The sequence below is a fragment of the Sminthopsis crassicaudata genome, chromosome 4 (genome assembly GCF_048593235.1).
Source record: "Sminthopsis crassicaudata isolate SCR6 chromosome 4, ASM4859323v1, whole genome shotgun sequence".
Lineage (NCBI taxonomy): Eukaryota > Metazoa > Chordata > Mammalia > Dasyuromorphia > Dasyuridae > Sminthopsis > Sminthopsis crassicaudata.
This window is the reverse complement of record NC_133620.1, coordinates 94,566,433-94,587,663: the sequence shown is the minus strand read 5'-3', so window position 1 is coordinate 94,587,663 and position 21,231 is coordinate 94,566,433. Positions and strand designations below refer to the sequence as shown.

At 35.1% G+C, this 21,231-nt stretch overlaps 1 long non-coding RNA gene across 2 annotated transcripts in view; it reads left to right on the top strand.

Annotated features, from left to right (window-relative positions):
- The window catches only part of LOC141540992 (uncharacterized), a 224,417-nt gene that overhangs the window by 159,140 nt on the left and 44,046 nt on the right, over positions 1 to 21,231 (top strand). For both annotated transcript variants that reach the window (XR_012481620.1, XR_012481621.1), the window contains exon 3: positions 7,278 to 7,357. This is a non-coding gene — a long non-coding RNA (uncharacterized LOC141540992). The remainder of the gene's footprint in view (positions 1 to 7,277; positions 7,358 to 21,231) is intronic.

Below are 21,231 nucleotides of genomic sequence, written 5' to 3'. Positions count from 1 at the left end.
TCTGCTTTTAGTCTCCTCAGTATTTGAAGTCTGCTCTCTCTCCATACAGAAGCTGTCAATGGTTAGAGCCCTTTTGAATTTTTTGTTCATTTTGTCAGAGCAGGAACTGAAGAAAACAAATTCACAAGAGAAACAATTGGTCTGTGTTGGGGAGGGATGGGGCTGTATAGTGTTATTGGGCTTCCTCTACAGACTGCGGAAGACAGCAGCGAGGCACTAACAGGACAGAGATGGCTGCCCTGCTTCTGCGCTCTAAGGATCTGAGAATGTGCTGAGTCACTCCAGGTGGGGGTGGGGGTGGCCGAGTCCAGAGATGCTAGCTTTCCAGAGTTTTATTCTTCACCTCAGGTGTTTACACCCCCTCCTTGCTCCTGGCTTGCTGCCAAGAGGGAACATCCACACTGGGGTAAAAGTCTTTTTGCAGAAACGGAATAGATCGTACCCCTCCCCCCTCCAGTCTGAGCTATGTGAGCTGCCTGTCTCGCTCTTGCTGCCTGCCCTCAATCTGTGCCCAGTCTGTTAGACCCTCCCCTGAGCAAACACAGACCTTCTCTGGAGAATTTCAAGGATGTCTTCTGTTGGTGATTATTTGTGGGTTTCTTTTCTGGTCAAGCATTAACTCCAAGGCTTGTCATGAAGTAAATTGTGAGAGAAAACGCGGAACTGAAGCAGCTGTCTGCATCCATGCTGCCATCTTGGCTGGAAACCCAGAAGGTGGCTTTTTAATGTCACCTCGAAGAAAGTGAATATTCTATGAAGTGGAGGGGAGGAAATAGTACATCCTACATATGTCAGAGATTTAGGAACTGGGTACAAGGAACAATGTAAGCAAAGGAATCATAAAAAATGAGGTGGTAAAAATAAATCAGGCCAGGTTGAGAAGGATATATAATGAAGGTTATATAATGGTTATATAATGAAGGGTAAGTTTGGGCAACCAAAACGAGTCAATTGAGGGTGCAATCTTTTGGAGAAAATAGAAGAGAATGGGATAGAGGATATATATCTTGTATAATTATTCCTTCCATGTCTCTTGGGTTAGGAATCACAGTACCATGATCTGGAAAAACTGCATAAAATTTTTGGGTATTTTCAGAGAAGTCTGAATTTTTTCTTTTTCTTTTATACAGTATTTACAGTACCTTATTATAAAATTTGGGTTGATACTATAAAATACTCTTCATATATTTTAATTTTTTCCTGTCATCTGCTAGCCTTCACCTATTGTTCGAGGTTTCCACAAAAGTCCCTCATAATTCTCATTTAATTTTCCATGCTGACATGTGATATATTGAAACTTAGATGGGAAAAGTCACAATGTGGAAGGGACAGCTGTAGTTGATCTTGACAAAAAGAGAGGGAGGGAGGGAGGTATGGAGAGAAGGAAAGACAGAAAGGGAAGGAGAAAGAGACAAAGACAGACAGAGAGACAGAGTCACAGAAACAGAGAGATGGAGAGTGAAGGAGAGAGACCCTTGGGGAGATAAAGGAAGGCTTCATGGAGGAGATGGCACTCTGAAAGAAGCTAAGAATTTAAAGAGGTAGAAATGAGGAAGAAGTACTTCCAGGTATAAGAGACTTCATATATGAAAATAAAGACATAAGGAATGCAATTCTGAGTTCAGGAACTAGGTCTATTTGACTGTAATATAGAAAATATGATGGAAAATAATCTCTAAGAATCAAAATAGCAGGTTATCAAGTGTGAAGTAGAGAATATAACATTACTGATAATATAAAATATTTTCTTAAAGATTAAAAAAAAAAAGCAAGTCAGTTGGCTAGTATTCGGAATTGATATTTAAGCAATTTAAGTGGCACAATGGATAGAACAGTGGACTTAGATGCAGGAAAACCTGACTGAACTCTTTTTCAGATAATTCTTTTTTACTGACTATATGACCCTCTGTTTGCCTCAGTTTTCTCATCTATAAAATGGAGATAATAATATCTATTTTCCACAGTTCTTGTGAGGGTAATAGAAGAAATATATAAATATTGTTGTTATAAATTATAATTCATGTCTTTGATGTTGTCTATATGAATATATGGGAACAAAGGACAAGAATATTCTAATTTAATTTAGTCCACAAAGAGAAGGTTCATTCCTGGAACTGTAGCTGTTCCAAAATCTTAAATTTCCTGTGACTCTGTGTGGTGTGATTTCTCATAAATAAACTAAATTCAATCAAAGAACTTTAAAAACCCCTACTATAAAAATTCACTCAACACATGAATGCAAAAAATAGCTTTTTTGCACATATTTAGATTAAATAAATGAAAAATGAAAAATCTTCTTCTTCTTCTACACCCATAATACATCAAGGTAATGGGTACTGATTAGTGTCCAGGGGCATTCAGCAACTTGTTAAGGAAAGACAATCTTCTTCTCCCCTCTCCCACTCTGTTCTCCTTCCTTGAAGGTGGATAACTTCCTTAGTAGTATTTACAATTGCTTCTTTGGCCATTAGTAGATATCTCAATTTCACTGGTTTCCCAAGCTTTTGGATGAACTCATTGTAAATATTCTTGTCTTTAATTTTTTTTAAACATGTTAGCTTGGTGGTTTGATATGTTGGAAAGGAAGATTGCCACTCTTCCAACTGTAAGAAAAGAAAGAGTCAGATTAACTAGGTGACCTAGAAAAAATAGCCCAGTGACACTATAAATTAAGGAGTTCTGAGACATTTTTTTCTTAGGGAATTAGACAAGTATGTCAGAGGTTCCCCTAAATTTTGAGTCCTCATGCCCCAAGACTTTCAATAAATCTTCCTAAACTATATTTAATAGTAAAGAAAATAAATTCTAGAGTTTGCTATACATATGAACACAAGAAATAAAATAAATAAATTTTTATAAATTAAAGCCTTGTGAGCATATTTAGTAAGAAATGAATATGATTGAATAAGAATTGCAATATGGAAGTAAATTAAAACCAAATCAAAATTTCTCTTGCACTGCTTTCACAATCCTCTTGTTCTTGTGGTAACATACATACCCCAAGTCGGGAATCATTGAAATAGCTTTTTTTTTTTTTTTTCTAAGTTTCTTTCCATCTCTAAATCTTATGAGAGTCGTTCAAATAGCCAACAAGTGATTAGTTAAGTATGTTTCAGATACTGTTATTTATAGGTTTAAAAAAAAAAAAGCCCCAAAGCCCCAAACAAACATGGTGTCCACCTTCAAGGAGCTCACATTCTGATGGGGAGACAACATGTAAATAATTAAGAATATACACAACACACAAAAAAGTGTAGATGGAAGGCAATCTCTTCATTCCCATCAGCTGATGCTGATTAAAGGCATCAGCAAATGTATATTGTGGGGGATGCTGAGGAGGTGAGAGAGATTTCATGAAGAGAGAAACCTTGAAGGAAAGGTGAGGAGAAAGAGAGTTCCAAGTATAGGGGGTACTCAGTGCAAATACATAGGAAATGAATGTTGTGTGGAAAAAACAGCAAGCAGACCTGTGTTGCTAGATCATAAAATGTCTAGAGGAGATATAAAGGTTGGAAGGAGCTAGATTGTAAAGGGCTTTAAATACCAAGTGATTTTATATTTGATTCTGGAGATGATAGGAAGCTCTCATAGTATTCCGTGTGCCTTCTCTTCTATAGATTCAATATTCCTTCAAAGGGTCTAGATGGTTCAGCGGATAGATAGCCTGGACTCAGAAAGACACATTTTTTTAAAATTCAAATTTGACCTCAGACACTTACTAACTATATGATTCTGCACTAGTTATTTAACCTTATTTTCCTCAATTTTCTCATCTGTAAAAGGAGGTAGAGAAGGAACTGGTAAATCATTCCAAATTCATGCCAAAAGGGGTCATGAAGAGTCAGACATGACTGAAAGAACTGAATAGCAAGTTCAAATCCTTTATCTCAAAGGTGAAGAAACAGGTCTAGGGGAATTAGAAGAGTGGTTTGAGATAATATAAGTAGTATTAGAAAGAGAATTTGAATCTAGATTCTCTGCAGAGTCAAAGGTTTTTTTTTTTGTTTGTTTGTTTTGTTTTTTACTACATATTCAGCTGTGGAGTTATATCATATGTTGAATCGAATAAAAATAAAACTTTTGTATGTTTTAAAAAAGGGAATTTTTGGAGAAACCACAGCAAATATTTAATACATTTTTTGTTAATTTATCTTGGGTTCTCCATTTTTGAGTCATAGCCTTTCAGTTGATTTTGATTGTCAAAAAATGCACGTATTGTATTATGTCTAAATAAGTGGGTCAGCATAAACTAAGGCTTAGTTCAACGAAATAGCCTGAATATATTAATTTGATTAGGATAATGTTTCTCCTTACTGGACCAGGGCTTACACTCTATTGAACTAAAACTAAGTCTTAAAGGTGGCAAGCTTTTAGCTCATATTATTTACAATGGCTTAAAAAAAAAAAACATACTATATTAATAGCAGCTTTAGGATTTAAATAAAATTGCCTTCACCTTTAAAAAGGCATCAGCACTAGCATACACTGTGCCTTCCTGGAATGCTCACCATAAAGAGTTTCTGCAAATGTCCACGGTGTCCTTAGTGGAGAACAAATCTATTTCAATAAAACCAGTAATCTAAAGGTAATTAAAGTAGTTTGGTAAGGTGCAATAAACATCCATTGTTGGGTCTACAGTGCATTAGTTTATGCTATTGTAAAGAAGATGTCTTTTTAGGCTCTGAGCTGTTTTGAAAAAATGCAGAGACCACAAATCTAAAAAAAAAAACCAAACAAAAAAACCAAAACAAAACAAAACAAAAAAAACAAGGACAAGATAATGATTGGAGACACAATTAATCCCTTCGCTTCTGCATAGGACAAACTGTTACAACAATCAGGAGAAAAAAACTGTACAGAGGTTATAGGAAGTTAATGCATAGCCTTAAAAAAGGGAAGACGAAAGCTTAAATAGATGATAATGACCATGACAGAGAAATGAAAACTGTAGCTTAAGAAACATTGAGTTTTAAGGAAAGGCAGGAAAAATGAGAATGTTAGTTGAAAACATGAAATAAAATTTGTGGGGATGTGCATTGAATATGAGATAGATTTTGTGTAAATAACTATGTTTATTCGGTAGTGACCTCAATGGTTATGTAGGCAAAGCTTGAACAGTACTGGGTAATGTCATGCATTCCCTAAGCAGAACTCAACAGCTTTCTACCTTGGGGATGTACCCCACCATGTATCCTAAAAAAAAAAAAAAAAATTTCTTGCTTATTTGCTGAAGGTCAGTATTAAGTTTTGGTTGGGGATTTGATTTGTATTTCTCTGACTCTTTCTCAAGCTCCCTTCAGAGGGATCTCTCTGCAAAGCCATATGAAAATAACCAGAAACCAGACTCTTCTTAGTAAATTGTTTTTTGGATGCAAGGGGGTCTGAAGAAACTCAGGGGTCTAGATGTTATATGTGTTGCCTCATTTTAAAAATTCAAAGCACTTCAACACTTCAATTGAATATCACTCTATTTCCCCTTCCTTTGAATTATTTAAATGAGAGATCACAGCTGTTGTTTTTATTTTTTTATTAAGTGGATTCAGGCAGCATTTTAGAAAAAGAAGTAATCAGTCATCATTTCACAAAACACTTTAAAAATGAATGTAGTCAATTAATTCCAGTGATCCCTTCCAGATTTGTTTGTTGTTTAGTAACTTTCAGTCCTGTCCAACTCTTGGCCACCCTTTCTGTTTTTTTGTTTTTTGATTTTTTTTTTTTTGGCAAAGATTCTGGAGTACTTTACCCCTTCCTTTTCTAGATTATTTCACAGATGAGGAAACTGAGGCAGGGTCACAGATAAGAAGTGTCTGAGCCTGGATTTGAACTCAGGTTGTCCTGATGCCAGATCTGGCACACTATCTCCATAGTGTCACCTTCCAGATTTAAATATGGGTAATTATATTTGAACAACATCACTAACTTTACGAATTTCTTTCCCTGGATAAAAAGAAGGTTGTAGACCACCTTCTTATCTCTATTAAAAGGCCATAGACAGGACCCGTGGTCTGTGTTTTAGGTTTAATGTCAGGATTCATGCCCTTCTTAGTTAGCAGGATAAAAAAAAAAAAATAAAAAAAAAAAAAGATTAAACAGAATCCTTCTGTCCCACATGAGAGAGCTGTAGTAGCCTGGACTACTGACAAGAAGAAACTGTACTTAGAACAGGAGATCCTTGAATTAATCAATTCTTTTCCACCTCTGACACAGAATGGCTGTGAAACCCTGTGAAACCAGAGTCTGGTTTCAGATAATTTTTGCCTGGCTTTGAAGAGTGAGAACTTGAGAAAGGGCCAGGGAATTACAAATCTAAACCCCAATCAAAACTTAATATTGACCTTCAGCAAATAAACAATCTCTTAGCTTCCCCTACAGAACATTCTATGACTAGATTGAAGAGAAGGTGCTGACCTGATTCCTTAGAGAGCCTGTTCTGTCTCCAGAGGATGTCCATTCAGTTGAAGTGACAGAATTAGTTTTTATATTGGAAACCCATGGAAAGCTTTTGGGCCCCATGACAAATTTAAGATTATAAATGTAGAGTTGGACAGGATCTTAGAAGCCATATAATTCAAGTTCCTCATTTGTAGATAATGAAATAGAGGCCCCCAAAAGATTAAGGGATTTGTATAAGATCTTCTAGGTAGTAAGTATCAGAGATGAGATTTGAATCCAGCTCTTTTGTCTCCAGACCAGAGCTTTTTTCCCCCACTGTAAAACTATCCTCTTTAGATAGTGGGGAGGAGATTGGCTTGGAATAAGAGTAAGACTGTGTAATTCCTCCACCTTATCAATACATTGATCAACACTATTTCCTTCTTATTCTCACTAGTCATGAAAGTTCTATACCCAAAGATGCCTTCATTGATTAAAATCACCCAGGGGCATCTTTCCTGCTCTATCTGCAGCATGATCAGGGAGGAATCTCAACACTCTTTTGCCCTAGGGGTGATGAATGATGGCATTTCTGCAAAATTAAGCTTCAGCTGTAAAAGGAATAGAATATGGATACTTTTTGTAGTCATGACTGGGTGTGACACTTTTCTATGTGAAGGAAGCAGTTGTGATAAGTATTTTTAAAAAATTCAATGATCCTCCTTATATCCTTGTATCACTGTTTTGAGCATTTCACAGGTTAGGTAACTGAAATGAAAAGAGCCAAAATGTTGTTCTTGCTCATTTGATAGAAATGATAACAATGGCTCAAATGTGTAATTCATTTTAAGGTTTATAAGGTACTTTGAATACTTATTTTATTTGGCATTTTTGTGTTTTTCCAGGGAGGACCAGTCCTAGAAAATATCTGAAATGGAAATGTAAGAACTTTTCACCGAGTTTTCTCCATTAAATCACCAGTATGGTTGGTACATATCTATGCTTTTCCAATGCTCTCCTTTCAAAAATATTACCAACAAAATTGTAATAAAGTCATTTACAATTAGGTAACACCTGTAAAGGCTATTTCACTTTAAAATAATTTTCATTTTTAACCCAAAGGTATGGATTACAAAAGGTACACTTTTCATCAGTAATATGTAAAGTATACATTTTTGGAGGGGAGAAATTAAGGGGTTCTCTTGAATCTCTTTCATCTTGCACAAAGAAATTAGTTTGGCTTTTAGAGGATGCTTTTGAGATATACTACTGAGGCAGATATCAAGAAATCCCTCAGCTGCCTTAACTGTCTTTAGATAATTTGTTTTCTTCTTTCCCGTCTTACTATTTTCCAACCTATTCTTGACACCAGAATCTGAAGCATCCATGTGGCTCTAGGATGAATTTGGTCCCTTTGAGCACTATCTGACACTTATAGAAAACCAATTCGGACTTCACTAAAGGGATCAGGTGAGAAGGAAGAAGGAAGGTTCCTTTGCTTCATGCTTTTTTTTCAGAATCAGAGTCCAAAATGTTATATCCTCAAGAGTTCATTGTGTACCTGCATGGATAGGTCAACATGTCAAAGCATGTTGAATCAGCATTAATATATATGTGAGGATGTGGGAAATAGATGCTGACATGGGGATTTCTATGTTAAAGTAGTCCAGATCGGAAGAAAGTCCCATAATATTTGGTGATATGGTATATTCCTAGAGGATTCAGTTTAATGTAATATAAGGGACCTGAACTCAAGAAGATTATCTTTCAATTTCTGCCCCAGACATTTACTGGCAGTGTGACCCTGTACAAGCCATTTAAATTCTATTTTCTTCAATTTCTTCATCTGTAAAACGGGGAGTTGGATTTGAACACTTCTAAAGATCACTTCCAACTCTAAATTTATAATCCTAATATAATAATATCCTTCTTACAAATAGACTTGTTAAAAATGACTGAAATACTCAGTGTAATAGCAGATAGAGGTCAGCCTTAGATAACTTGGTTTTTCTAATCTTGCTTCTGACATACTAAGTGACTAAACACATCACTTAACCTTCTTCTGCCCCCTCCCTCAAACAAGCTCAAAGACTGAAAGATGGAAAAGTATGACAGTTTCTTAGGGGAAAAGTTGATCATTTCAATCAAAATCAGGCAGCATTTGAACAAGGATTTCAGTATCTTCTTCTGAAGCTAGGTAACTGCTGACCCTAGTATCTTTAAATTAACCTCTTAGGAAATGAAATATTTATATATTGTGGGTTTAAAAAAAAAAAAACCACTTTTTTTAGGGGGAGGGAAATGAGTCTTAATAATTCAAAGAACTTTTTAATGGTTTAAAGAGTACATGTTAAGTACTTGATGGATTGATCAATCTAGTCCTTTGCATGGCTAAGGGTGGACATCTCTACATATGGAAATTTGACAGATGTACTGAAATTCTCTACAGGATGGGATGTTTCTTTATGACATTTCCTTGTGCACTGCATTTCAGGGAAGAAATGTGTGTGTGCACTTTATAATGAGTCATTAACTATGAAAACAAACTTATTCACAAACTTGGCTTTGATCTGGATTTCCTGTGATTTATCTTTGCTGTCTAAGCATGCACTGAATTCCTGATTGTTATTAACTCCCCAAATATTTATATCACTCCAGATAATCAATGCTTATCACAGTCAATACAGATGTTACAAGTTTCTAGAAGAAAGGCAGTGTCAGCATAATAACAATTTAATTATCATAGCATGTGTGTTGAACGGCATCTTTTGTTTACAGTATCAATTAAAGGCAGCTACCGTATATGTCTAATTAATAGATGGTATTAAAAGTGATGGTACATGTAAATTATAGCTTTTCCCACCAAAGATTTGAAGCAATAATGCAATGTCTTCGAGGTATTAATGTTCATTTAATTAATTTAAATCGAGGCTATATTTTCACTCCCTGTTCCCTTGTGTTTCAGCTCTCTGTAGGGTTAATCAACTGCTGGGTAAAACAAATTTGCTTGTGAGGCTTTTAATGATGCAACATACCTGACTTGAACTACTCTAGCAGTTCTACAAGTGGATTCACACGCTGCAGAAAAAGGAACTCCCCTTCTCTTTTGTTTTATTTGGAAGAGCTGCTTTATCTGCATTATATGTTGAATTCACTCAATATGAGACCAATTTGAGATTCTGCAGAACCTGAGGCATACTGACTTTTCAAGGTCTTCTCAGAATCTGCACAGCTCCTGGATCTGCTGAGGTTGACACTGGGTCTTTAGTGAACCATCAAAAGTGACCTGGGCTTTTCTGGGAAAGGTTTCTCCCAATAGAAACTTTGTTTCTCCAGGGAAGAGTCTATTTCCCTTTTTTTTTTTTTTTTTTTTTTTTTTTGGTCTTTTTATTCTCAGCATCTTTCCCAGAATCAGGCTTCTTAGCAGTCACTTAATAAATGTTTGCTGAATTTGAATTTTTAAATTTGAATTGGACTACCTTCTTCCCGGTTTTCTTTGAAGGCTTTAATTTTGCTGTTGAATGTCCATACCCTAAAAATCAATTTCAAGGACTGTTAGGAATGTATTTACATCTCAGAACATATCATCTTGCCTTTAAGTAAACAGCAGATTCCTGTGTGTGAAATATTTCTATAGAAAATCTAGGTACATTTGGCAGTACAGTCACCAGCTACTGAGGCACTGATAAACCTAGTTTAGCAACACACATCCAGAATATTATGAAACACCAAACACAGAGATCTGGTGAATGTTAATGGACAAAAGTTGTCTCCCCGGAGAGAATGTAAGTATTTTAAGTGCAGGAAATGTTTCTATAAAGCTATTTTTTTCCCTGATCTGCTAATGCTGTTCCTAATACATAATAGGTATTTAATAAATATTTGTTGATATTTTGATTGAATTTCTTAATAACAACAAAAAAACCAATCAAAAAGGCCAATTTGTCTCTCACTCCTTCCATGTACATATAAATGTGAATATTTATATATCTGTATATGCATATGTATATGTGTACATATATGTTCAGATACTCATGCTTACACATATGTCCACACACATAAACATATACGTATTGTACGTAGATATAGTCCACAACATATGCATGTATATAGATAAACACATGACTATAAATATGTGATTATGTGTGTATGTGTAATAGTAATAACAGTAATGATTATTGAGTGACTCATCAACTGGACTTATCATTTCATTTGTATAAGGAAATCCCAGGTTAGGAGTTTGCCAATGATTTGGCATATTCTCTAAAACTTACAGTTTTAAGGAATTCTTACAACTCCTTAGGAGTTAGGAGGCGCTCTCTCTCTCTCTCTCTCTTTCTTTCTTTCCTCCTTCTCTCTTTCTTTCTTTCCTCCTTCCCTCTTTCCCTTCTTTTCTCTTTCTCTCCCTCCCTCTCCCCTCTCTCTTTCCCTAAATCTCTCTGTATCATTTTCTTTCTGTCTCTGTTCTTCTGCCTCTGTCTTTATTTGTCTCTTTCTCCCATCTTTTTTCCTTCCCTCTCTCTGTCTCTCTAGTCTGTCTCTTTTCCCTCTCTGTCTCTGTCTCTTTCTGTATCTCTATTTCTCCTTCCCTCCCCTGGGATCATTATGATAATCATTACTCCATCTATTTTTGGAGAGACTCTGATACAGTTAGGGAACCTTGGAACTCTATCTATTTCAGCTTCTTTTGTTATCTTGGGCAAATTCTTTCATCTAGGAAAAGTGATATCCACCTTGGCACTTGTCATGGAAGCTCTGACTGTCCTAGGGATTCACTAATCCCAAGGTCCACTGTACCAAGTGGTACTCAGGTGAATTTTCCCAGGTGAATTTTCCCTTTATTGCTAACTCTACTTTTAATTCAAAAGTGGTAGCAGTAATGGAATAGGGATTCATTCCAATTGACTAGAAGGCTGTTAAAAATACTGTTGTAAATAATTAATTTGTCTTTCTGTTTCCTAAGCTGTAATATGATTCTACATATACAACATGCATATATTATAATACAGAATATACACATTATATTTTTATATACATGTATAATGAAATGTTATGCAAATATGTAATTTACATTTAATATATATGTGTATATATTTTATGTAATATTTTAGTGCAGTGAGATATCATTAGGTTTTAATAAGGAAGTAGCTTCAAAAGATTATTTGGCCCTAAGTCAGGTCAACTATCCCTGAAGGAATTGAATGAAACTTTTTAGAGAAAGACTTTTTTTTTTGGAAGCCCAAATTATAAGTAATATATAAAATAAATTATATTTACATACAAATTTAATTTGGAATTTTAAAAAAATTCTCCACATGAGGAGGTTCTTTTAGATACCTTAGATAAGTTTTTGACTATTGTCTTTAATCCAATTTTTTGTTGTCCTGACTTGAGCACTGAGCTTGTATCTTCTTCCAGTAGGTTACACTCAACTTTATGAATACTTTCAGAATTGTCACCTGAAGCTATGTTGAAAAACCATTGCAATATAATAATGACTGTCAAAAATTACATACATTGTTTGTAGTTTAGTGGAAAAAAGTGAAATTAAATCTTGCATTGAATTGTAAGAGATGAAAAAAAATCATTCTAATTAATAAGATCATATGATATTTCATTTACATTCTAGAGCTTTTGGTATTTTGGGTTGTATAGTATGCCATTTAAACAATCTAATCAATTCTCCAATCTGCAAATAAATGGCAAGTCAACAAGCATTTATTAAGCACTTACTGTATACCAGACATATGCTAAGAATACAAATACAAACAAAATATTTCTCATCAATTTCATTCCTTAGATTCTACACCATCATCATTCTCTCAGGACAAGTTCTTCACCAGGAAACTCATTATCTAAGATTGCATTGTTTTTGATACTTACATTTTATCTGTATCCTCTGCTTCTCTAATAAGTAGGCAAGAGGATAGAGCAAAAAACAAACAAACAAACAAACAAAACCAATAACCAAACAGAAAAAAAAAATGCTTCTGAAAGTCTCCATTTAAAGAAGACTTAAAGCACTGGCCATTCCCATTAAATTCGCAATCTTATTCCACTCTCACCTCATATTATTTTTGTATTGTTTTCTCCTGTAAGAGTGTAAGCTCCTTGAAGTCAGGACCTTTTTTCCCTTTCTTATTTTTATCCACAGTACATATAGCAAAGTGCCAGAAATAGACTAGTTGCTTTATGTGTTTATCAAATTGAATTAAATGAGGGAACACAGATGTCAGCCAAGAAATGAATGAAAACAAGGTTTAGCAGCTTCTACATTAAATGATCAGAGGGCTTGGACTATGATATGCTAGAGGGCAAAAGAGCTGGGATTACAACCAAGTATCACTTGCTCAGTTTATTCCATCAGGGGGAAAATAGATATTCAATAAAATAGAGTTCTTTCAAGTATTCTTGATGAAAAGACCAGAGCTGGAAAAAAAAAAAAAAAAAAAAAAAAGACTTTCAAATCCAAGACTCAAGAGAAGCATGGAAAAATAAGCAGGAAAAGGAAATAATGAGGTATTTAATAAAGTTAAACTATTTACATTCCTGCTTGGGAAGATTATACTTGTAGCATAAGAATTTCCTCACTGTTGGGGCAGTTAAAAAGAATATCTATCTATCTATCTATCTATCTATCTATCTATCTATCTATCTATCTAAACACACCCAGAGGATATAGATATTAGCTGAGTGTGAAAGGATGATATCTAAAAAACAAAATTAAGGGGTGAGAGAGGAATGTATTGGGATAAAAGGAAAGGTAGAAGTATAATGAGGTAAAAAATCTTACATAAAAGAATCAAGATAAACCTTTTATAATGCATGGGAAAGTGGGAAAGTAGGGAGAATGAATGAATCTAACTCATCAGAATTGGCTGTATGAGGGAATAAATACACTCAATTGGGTATAGAAATCTACCTTACTCTACAAGAAAGTAAGAAGGGAAGGAAAAAAAAGATAAGAGAGTGGTTGATTGAAAAAAAGGCAGATTATAGAGGAGATTAGTTAGAAGTAAACTCTTTTTAGGAGAGATGGGATAAAAGGAGAGAGAAAATAAAATAAAAAGTGGGCAGGGAGGGAATAGGATAGAAGGAAATGCAATGAGCAATAAGTGTGAAAAAAATTTGAAGCAAGTTTCTCTGACAAAGGCCTCATTTCTCAATATGTAAAGAATTAAATCAAATTTATAAAAATAAAAGCCATTTCCAATTGATAAATGATCAAAATATATAAACAGTTTTCAGATGAAATAATCAAAACTAACTATAGCCATGCGAAAAATTTCCCTAAATCACTATTGATTGAAAAAATGCAAATTATGTCAATTCTGAGTTACTACCTCATACTGATTAGGCTAATGAAACAGAAAAATAAAATACCCAAAATTAAAGAGGATATGGGAAAAATGAGACACCAATGAATTGTTCATGGAGCTGTGAATTGATTCAACAATTTTGATAGAGCAATTTGGAACTATGCCCAAAGGCCTATAAAGCTATGCATATCCTTTGACCTAGCAATATCACTACTAGATCTGTATCCCCAAAAGAGATAAAAAACAAAAGAGAAAAGGACATATATGTACCAAAATATTTATAGCACTTCTTTCCTGAGGGCAAAGAATTGGAAACTGACGATGCCCATCAACTGGGAAATGGTTGAACAAATTGTGTTACATGATTGTGATGGACTATTATTGTGCCACAAGAAATGATGAGCAGAATACTCTACAAAAACTTGACAAGATTTCTGTGAACTGATGCAAAGTGAAATGCACTATGTACAAAGTAGCAGCAATTTGTGAGATGATAAGCTATGAATGATATCCATTCTCAGCAATACAAAGATCAAAAACAACTCTAAAGGTCCTATAATGAAAAATGCTATCAATCACCAGAGAATGAGCTGATGGTGTCTGAATACAGATTGAAGCCTACTTTTGTAAACTTTGTTTATCTTGAGGTTTGTTTGTTTTTTGGTATGTTTTCTTTCACAACATGACCAATATGGAAATATTTTACATGACTACACACTTATAACCTCTACCTAACTGCTTTCCTTCTTAATGAAGGGGTTTGGGAGGGAGAAGGGAGTGAATTTGAACTTAAAGTTTTACAAATGAATCATAAAAAATTGCTTCTACATATAACTGGGGGAAAAGAAAAAAATAAATAAAAAATTTAAACCAAAAAAAGTGTATAAATGACAGCTACCATCACTACTATGATCATCATTATTACTGTTATTATTATAACTATCATCATCTTCATCCCCATTCACTCTAGGCAGTAGCTCCATCCCTTGGTAATTTGATTGATATAGCAATAAATTGCTATATTAACTTAAGAAGCATTATTATTTTAATAATAGTGGTGCATTCTAGAATTAACATCAAATATATGTCTAATTATTTTGTAGGTATATGTACTTTAGGTTAATTGCCAGATATTAATACATTTTGTAATTTTAAATGATTTTTTCTATATATTTTGACTTTTCTTAATGAGAAACTAAGATGTGGACTTTTTTGATGATATTGTAACTAAATTGCCACTTTACTGAAACTACTGTATATGTATGTATATATGTGTGTATTATTCCTTGGGAATTTCTTTGCAAATGATTATATTATTGGCAAATAGCCATGTTTATTCTCTTAATTTCTCTTTTTCTTCCCTTCCCTCACTCTTTCCTTCCCTCCCCTCCTTCTTTCCTTCCCTCCTTCCTTCCTTCCTTCCCTCCTTCCCTCCTTCTCTCCCTCCTTCCTTCCTTCCTTCCTTCTCTCCCTCCTTCCTTCCTTCCTTCCTTCCTTCCTTCCTTCCTTCCTTCCTTCCTTCCTTCCTTCCTTCCTTCCTTCCTTCCTTCCTTCCTTCCTTCCTTCCTTCCTTCCTTCCCTCCTTCCCTCCCTTCCTCCCTCTCTCCTTCCTTCCTTCCTTCCTTCCTTCCTTCCTTCCTTCCTTCCTTCCTTTCTTCCTTCCTTCTCTCCTTCCTTCCTTCCTTACCTTCCTTCCTTCCTTACCTTCCTTCCTTCTTTCCTTCCTTCTTTCCTTCCTTCTTTCCTTCCTTCCTTCCTTCCTTCCTTCCTTCCTTCCTTCCTTCCTTCCTTCCTTCCTTCCTTTCTTCCTTCCTTCCTTCCTTCCTTACCTTCCTTCCTTCCTTACCTTCCTTCCTTCCCTGCTTCCTTCTTTCCTTCCTTTTTTCCTTCCTTCCTTCCTTCCTTCCTTCCTTCCTTCCTTCCTTCCTTCCTTCCTTCCTTCCTTCCTTCCTTCCTTCCTTCCTTCCCCCTTCCCTCCTTCCTCCCTCCCTCCCTCCCTCCCCTCCCTCCTCCCTCCTTCCCTTCTTTCCTTCCTTCCTTCCTTCCTTCCTTCCTTCCTTCCTTCCTTCCTTCCTTCCTTCCTTCCTTCCTTCCTTCCTTCCTTCCTTCCCCCTTCCCTCCTTCCTCCCTCCCTCCCTCCCTCCCCTCCTCCCTCCTTCCCTTCTTTCCTTCCTTCCTTCCTTCCTTCCTTCCTTCCTTCCTTCCTTCCTTCCTTCCTTCCTTCCTTCCTTCCTTCCTTCCTTCCTTCCTTCCTTCCTTCCTTCCTTTCTTCCTTCTTTCCTTCTGTCTCTGTCTGATTCTTATAAATAGTTCTACTATTATGTTATAAAATCATAAGCTTACATCTTACAAAGTATTTTAGAGATCATCTAAAGTAAAATTCTCAAAAATGAAGAACTATGTCCTAAAATTGACTATTGTCACACAAGTTGTAAGTGATAAGACCAGGGTTTAAACTGAGTTCTTCTGACTCCACAGATGTCATGTTCCAATAAATCACACTGCTTTTCTAAAGTGGAGACAGTAGGTGTCCTTGCTTCATCACCGATCTTACTGGGAAAACTTCTAGTGTTTTTCCATTACAAATAATACTAGCTCTTAATTGGGGCTAATGATTTTCATCATATTTCATCATGCATATTTTTCATAAAGGTCCTTATAGTTTGGCATTTTGTATAGGTTTTTTTAAAATATAAACAAGTTCCATATTATTCAAAAGCTCTATCTGTATTTTTAATTAATTGTGTGTCCTGGTACTATTCTTATATGACCAGAATTGTTCTTACAAGACTATACTATGCTTCTATATTCATTCATTGCTGTTTGTTTTGGCTTCCATGGTTTTATATATCTTTTAAAAATTTTAATTACTTGATGAATTCCCCATGAATACACAGTGATATAAATAACAACTTCCCCTTCTCTTGTCAATAGAACTGATTATCTTTATATCTTTAGAATTCATGTTTAAGAAATTTCTATTGTAGAACTTTAATCCATAGCTCTCTCCCTATCATTTCCTTGAACCCTCTGGAATCTCATCTCTGATAATGTGTTATATGTTAGTAAACAGGCTGCTTGATGGAGTGGATAGAGAAGATGTCTCAGTTAGAAAGAACTGGATTTGAATTCTGCCTTTGTGACCCTGGTAAGTCATTTACCCAAGAACCCTAGGTAACATTATATGAGGGAAGGAAGGGATATTGCTTCTTCTGAGACAGAAAGGTGGAGGAGAATGAACATGAAGATATAGAGGGATCTTAAAGCTACCTTTCTCATGATTCTCTATGACAGGTGCATTGAAGAATGACTTCTAGGCTGTTGATAGTCTAGTTCCATCCTCACTTACCACCCTAAAAATCATACCCTGGAGAAGCATCAGGCTTGGGCCTTGCTTTTCTGTTTTTGTGATTGCCTTTCCTGGAATAATTTCGAGAAAACCTTGACTTTACTTTTCAGGCAATTTTCTAACCAGTGACCTTGCCTCAGCTCCCATTTCTTCCCCTCCACCCCGTGATCAAATTAACTGCTCCATTGCTCCTGGATAAGGTGTGTCAAGTTATACCTCTGTAGCCCAACTTAACATCCCTGTAACTTTCTGGACCAAAATGGCTTTCCAAAATCCCCTCTGAGTGTTTTATTATATCCATTAGAATGCAAACTGAATTAGGATACTGCCTTTTAAAAAAAATTTATATCCCTAACACTTGACACATAGTAAATACTTAACAGATGCTTTTACCCATTCATTCATTCATTCATTCATTTGTTTGTTGCAGAGAAGGTACTGATGTATATTGGTAGAGTGATCAAAATAGGATATTTCCTATTTGAATGAAATCATAGTTCCCTATCCCATTTCCTCTTCCTATATCAGACAATTGGATCTTCTTCTGAACATTCCTATTAGTGAAAACCATCCATCCATTCATCCATCCATTGAGACTTACAGCTTTTATGTCCTCCTCAACTATTTTTCTTTCACTCCTTCCAAATATTCAATTTATTGCCTAGTCTTGGTATTACTACTTTAACAACATTTCTTATACACATTCTTTTTACACCATTCACATAATGACAGGTATCAGCTGTCATTATCTCATGCCTGGATTATTCCAGGAACCTAGTTGTTAGCTTCTCAATAACTATCTCTCTTTCCATTCTAATGTATCTTTCAATTTAATTATCTTTCATTTTTATTAAAGCCTAAAGCTAACCATGCTTTGCCCTTATTTAACAAATTCCAGTAGTTCCCTATTGCCTCAAGGATCAAATATAAAATTCTGTTTGGTATTTTTAAAGCCTCTTAACTCTTTTTCAAATATCCTTACAGTTCATTACCATTCAAATCCTCTAATATGCTATATAGGAGCTAGTTGCCATAGTGGATAGAATGTTGAGCCTGAGTCAGAAAGATCTGGATTCAAATGTGACCTCAGATACTTACCAGTTGTATGACCTTGCACGTCACCTTAACTGTAAAAAAATGATCTAGAAAGGGAAATGACAAAGAAAATTCCAAATGGGGTAACAAAGAGTCTGAAGTGACTGGACAAGATTATGACATTAGTCTTCTTTGGGTTTCTCACACATGATAGTCTATCATTCAAATCTACCTTTTCATTGGCTTTCCCCTATGTGTAGAATATTCTCTCTCACCTCAGCTTCCTAACTTCTGTGATTGATTTCCTTTGGAACTCAGCTGAAATTTCACTTTTTGCAGGAGTTCTTTTTGAGTCTCTTCTCTCCCCTAGTGCCTTCCCTCTGATTTCCAGTGAATATTTATCTTGTACGTACATAGTCATTAACATGTTGCCTCTCCTATTAACATGTGAGCTCCTAGAGGGACCGTACTATATATATTTTTTGCCATAATCTTAGTTTAGACACCTGTCTCCTTCCTATTGCAATGGTCTTGATCTCTTTGGTCTACTTGCTTCAAACGTGTCCCCATTTCAATCCATCCTACATTTGGTTGCCAGAATAATTTTCCTAAAACAAAGGTCTGATAATTTTTGGCCCCCTGCAAAATAAGCTCCAATTGTTTGTTGATGTTTCTGGGATAAAATATAAATTCTTGTGTTATTACAATCTCTTCACAACCTGAAATCTTACTTTTCTCTTTCTCATGATTCTGTCTATTAGCAGAATGCATTCTTATGCATTACTCCTTTTCTAACAAGCACCACATCGGACTACCTGTTCTTGTCATATGGCATTCTATCTTCCTCTTTAGGCCTTCACACCAATTGTCCCCATGTCTGAGATGCTATTCCTCTTGAAATCCCTGTGTTTTCCCCCCTCCCCCCCATAACTCTGGCTGCTAGAACCTTTCTCTCCAAGATTATTGTCCATTTTTTATATACTTATTTACATATGCAAAATGTTCTTAGTCTCTCATGTCATAGACCTCTTTGTCAGTCTGGTGTTGCTTCCCTAGAATAATATTTTAAAATAAATGGCAGAATACTTTATTTTGAATAAATATTAGTGAAAAACAGATGGAATTTTATTTCCCATTCAAGTTTAAGGACTCCTTGAAATCTATCCCTAGCATCTCTTTGGAAGGATCTGTGAACCCAGCTTAAGATCCCCTGATATATATTCCCATGAGAATGTAATTTCTTAGAGGGCAGAGGAGATTTAATTTTTGTTCTTGTAGTCCTAGCACATGGAGATACAAAACTCATGTAATGTCTGGTGCAGAGTAAGGCCCATTATTTGCTCAGTCCTTTCAATTTTTGAAGGAAAACATCATCAAGTCAAATCAAGAAATTATTTGTACTTGGGAAGACTTAGAACTCTAGCAAATGTGTGGATATTTTGAAACTTTGCATCAATATTATGTTCCTCATTCTGATTATGATTTGTTTCCCAGACCCATCATCTATTTCCTTTGTCTTTTAAGAAGGTCTTCAGTGTAATGTTCTGATTGTTTCTCAGTTATAATCCTTCTCTGGGAGGAAATCTCTTTTCTCTGTGAATCCTTTTCTCTGTGTGCAGGTTTCTTGGGAAGCTTCTGGAGCCTCCAGCCAGAGGGAAAGTAGAATCTTGAATCCTCTTCTTCCTGAATCTTGGCTCTGAATTTCCTCGAGTTTCCCTGAAGTTCTCCCGGGAAGTCTTGTTTTTCTCCCAGTCTAGACTCTCCTTCCAGACTGCCATCCCAACTCTGTCCCAGTCTAGACTGACTCCTTGCCCGACTGCCCTCCTCTTTTATCCTAGCAGAGATTGGGCTAGTGAGAACTTCCAGGCACTTGTGGGAACTCCTACAGCCAATCAACTTGCTCCTTTAAAGGTTGTGTAAACTCCTTTTCAGAAGTCTAAAGGTATAAACTCCTAAAGGTGTAAACTCTGAGCTAGAGAATTGTTTAGACAACTTGAGTTATCACCTTGTAATCCTAACATCTCCCCCTTTTTTTGATTTAGAACATAGGGTGGTCATGACCTTGAAAAGTAAATCCATCAATATGGGAGGTATTACACATAATTCCATATATTACTTAAATACATAGTAACATAATACATGCTAAAAGTGATGTAACAAATAACATGATCAAATAATCATAAATTGAGAATTTATATATGTCCATAATTCCATTGTCCATTAGTCTCATCTTGTGTTAGGAAATCCAATGATTCCTGCTGGTTTTAAAGTTCTTTAACAGTCTCCTTATCAGCCATGCTCTTTCAGTGTCAGATGTTTCTTAGATCTTCTCCTTTGTTTTGAGGTCTTTCTCTTTTTAGCACATATGGGTTCCTTTCCCTTCTTTAATATCTCTTTGTGATATAAGCCCGATAGTAATAAAAAAGTATATCTTTTTAATATAATAGTGATAGGTGATATAATTTATATAGCATTTTAAAATTTGTGAGAGGATTTCCATACATACATTTTTTGAGACTTATAACATTCTTGTGAAGTAGATACTAAAATATAATTTCTGTTGGCACATAAAAAACTAAAACACAAAAGAAGTTAAGGATTGTCAAATATGTTAGCTAAGTGTTTATTATAAAAACATACACTGTATTATGTTTATATACTCCACAATGTATATATATATTATATTTATAAATGTTATGAATACATATTTATATATATAAATATATATTAAATATTTATGTATGCTAGGAAAAATTATCAAGATTTAATAAAACTATTATTTTCAGCCTATTAACTTTGAATTAATGATAATTTATTTAGGGCATGCCTAATGCCCTTTTTATCAAGGGGAAAATGTTTTACTACAAATGGAACAAACATTAATAATACTACAAGAAATGCATTTAGCTACTTAAGAGCAATATAAAAGAAGAATATTTATAACCTTTCAAGAATTTTGGATGCTGGAATACTACTTCATTATAAGAAATGATGAACTGATTGATTTCAGAAAAACAAGGAAAGACTTGCATGAAGTAATGAAGAATGAAATGAGCAAAACAGTAATAGCAATATTGTTGTAAGAACAACTTTGAACAGCCAAGTCATTTTAAATATTATAAATAGTCAAAATAACTACAAAGAACTTTTGGAGAT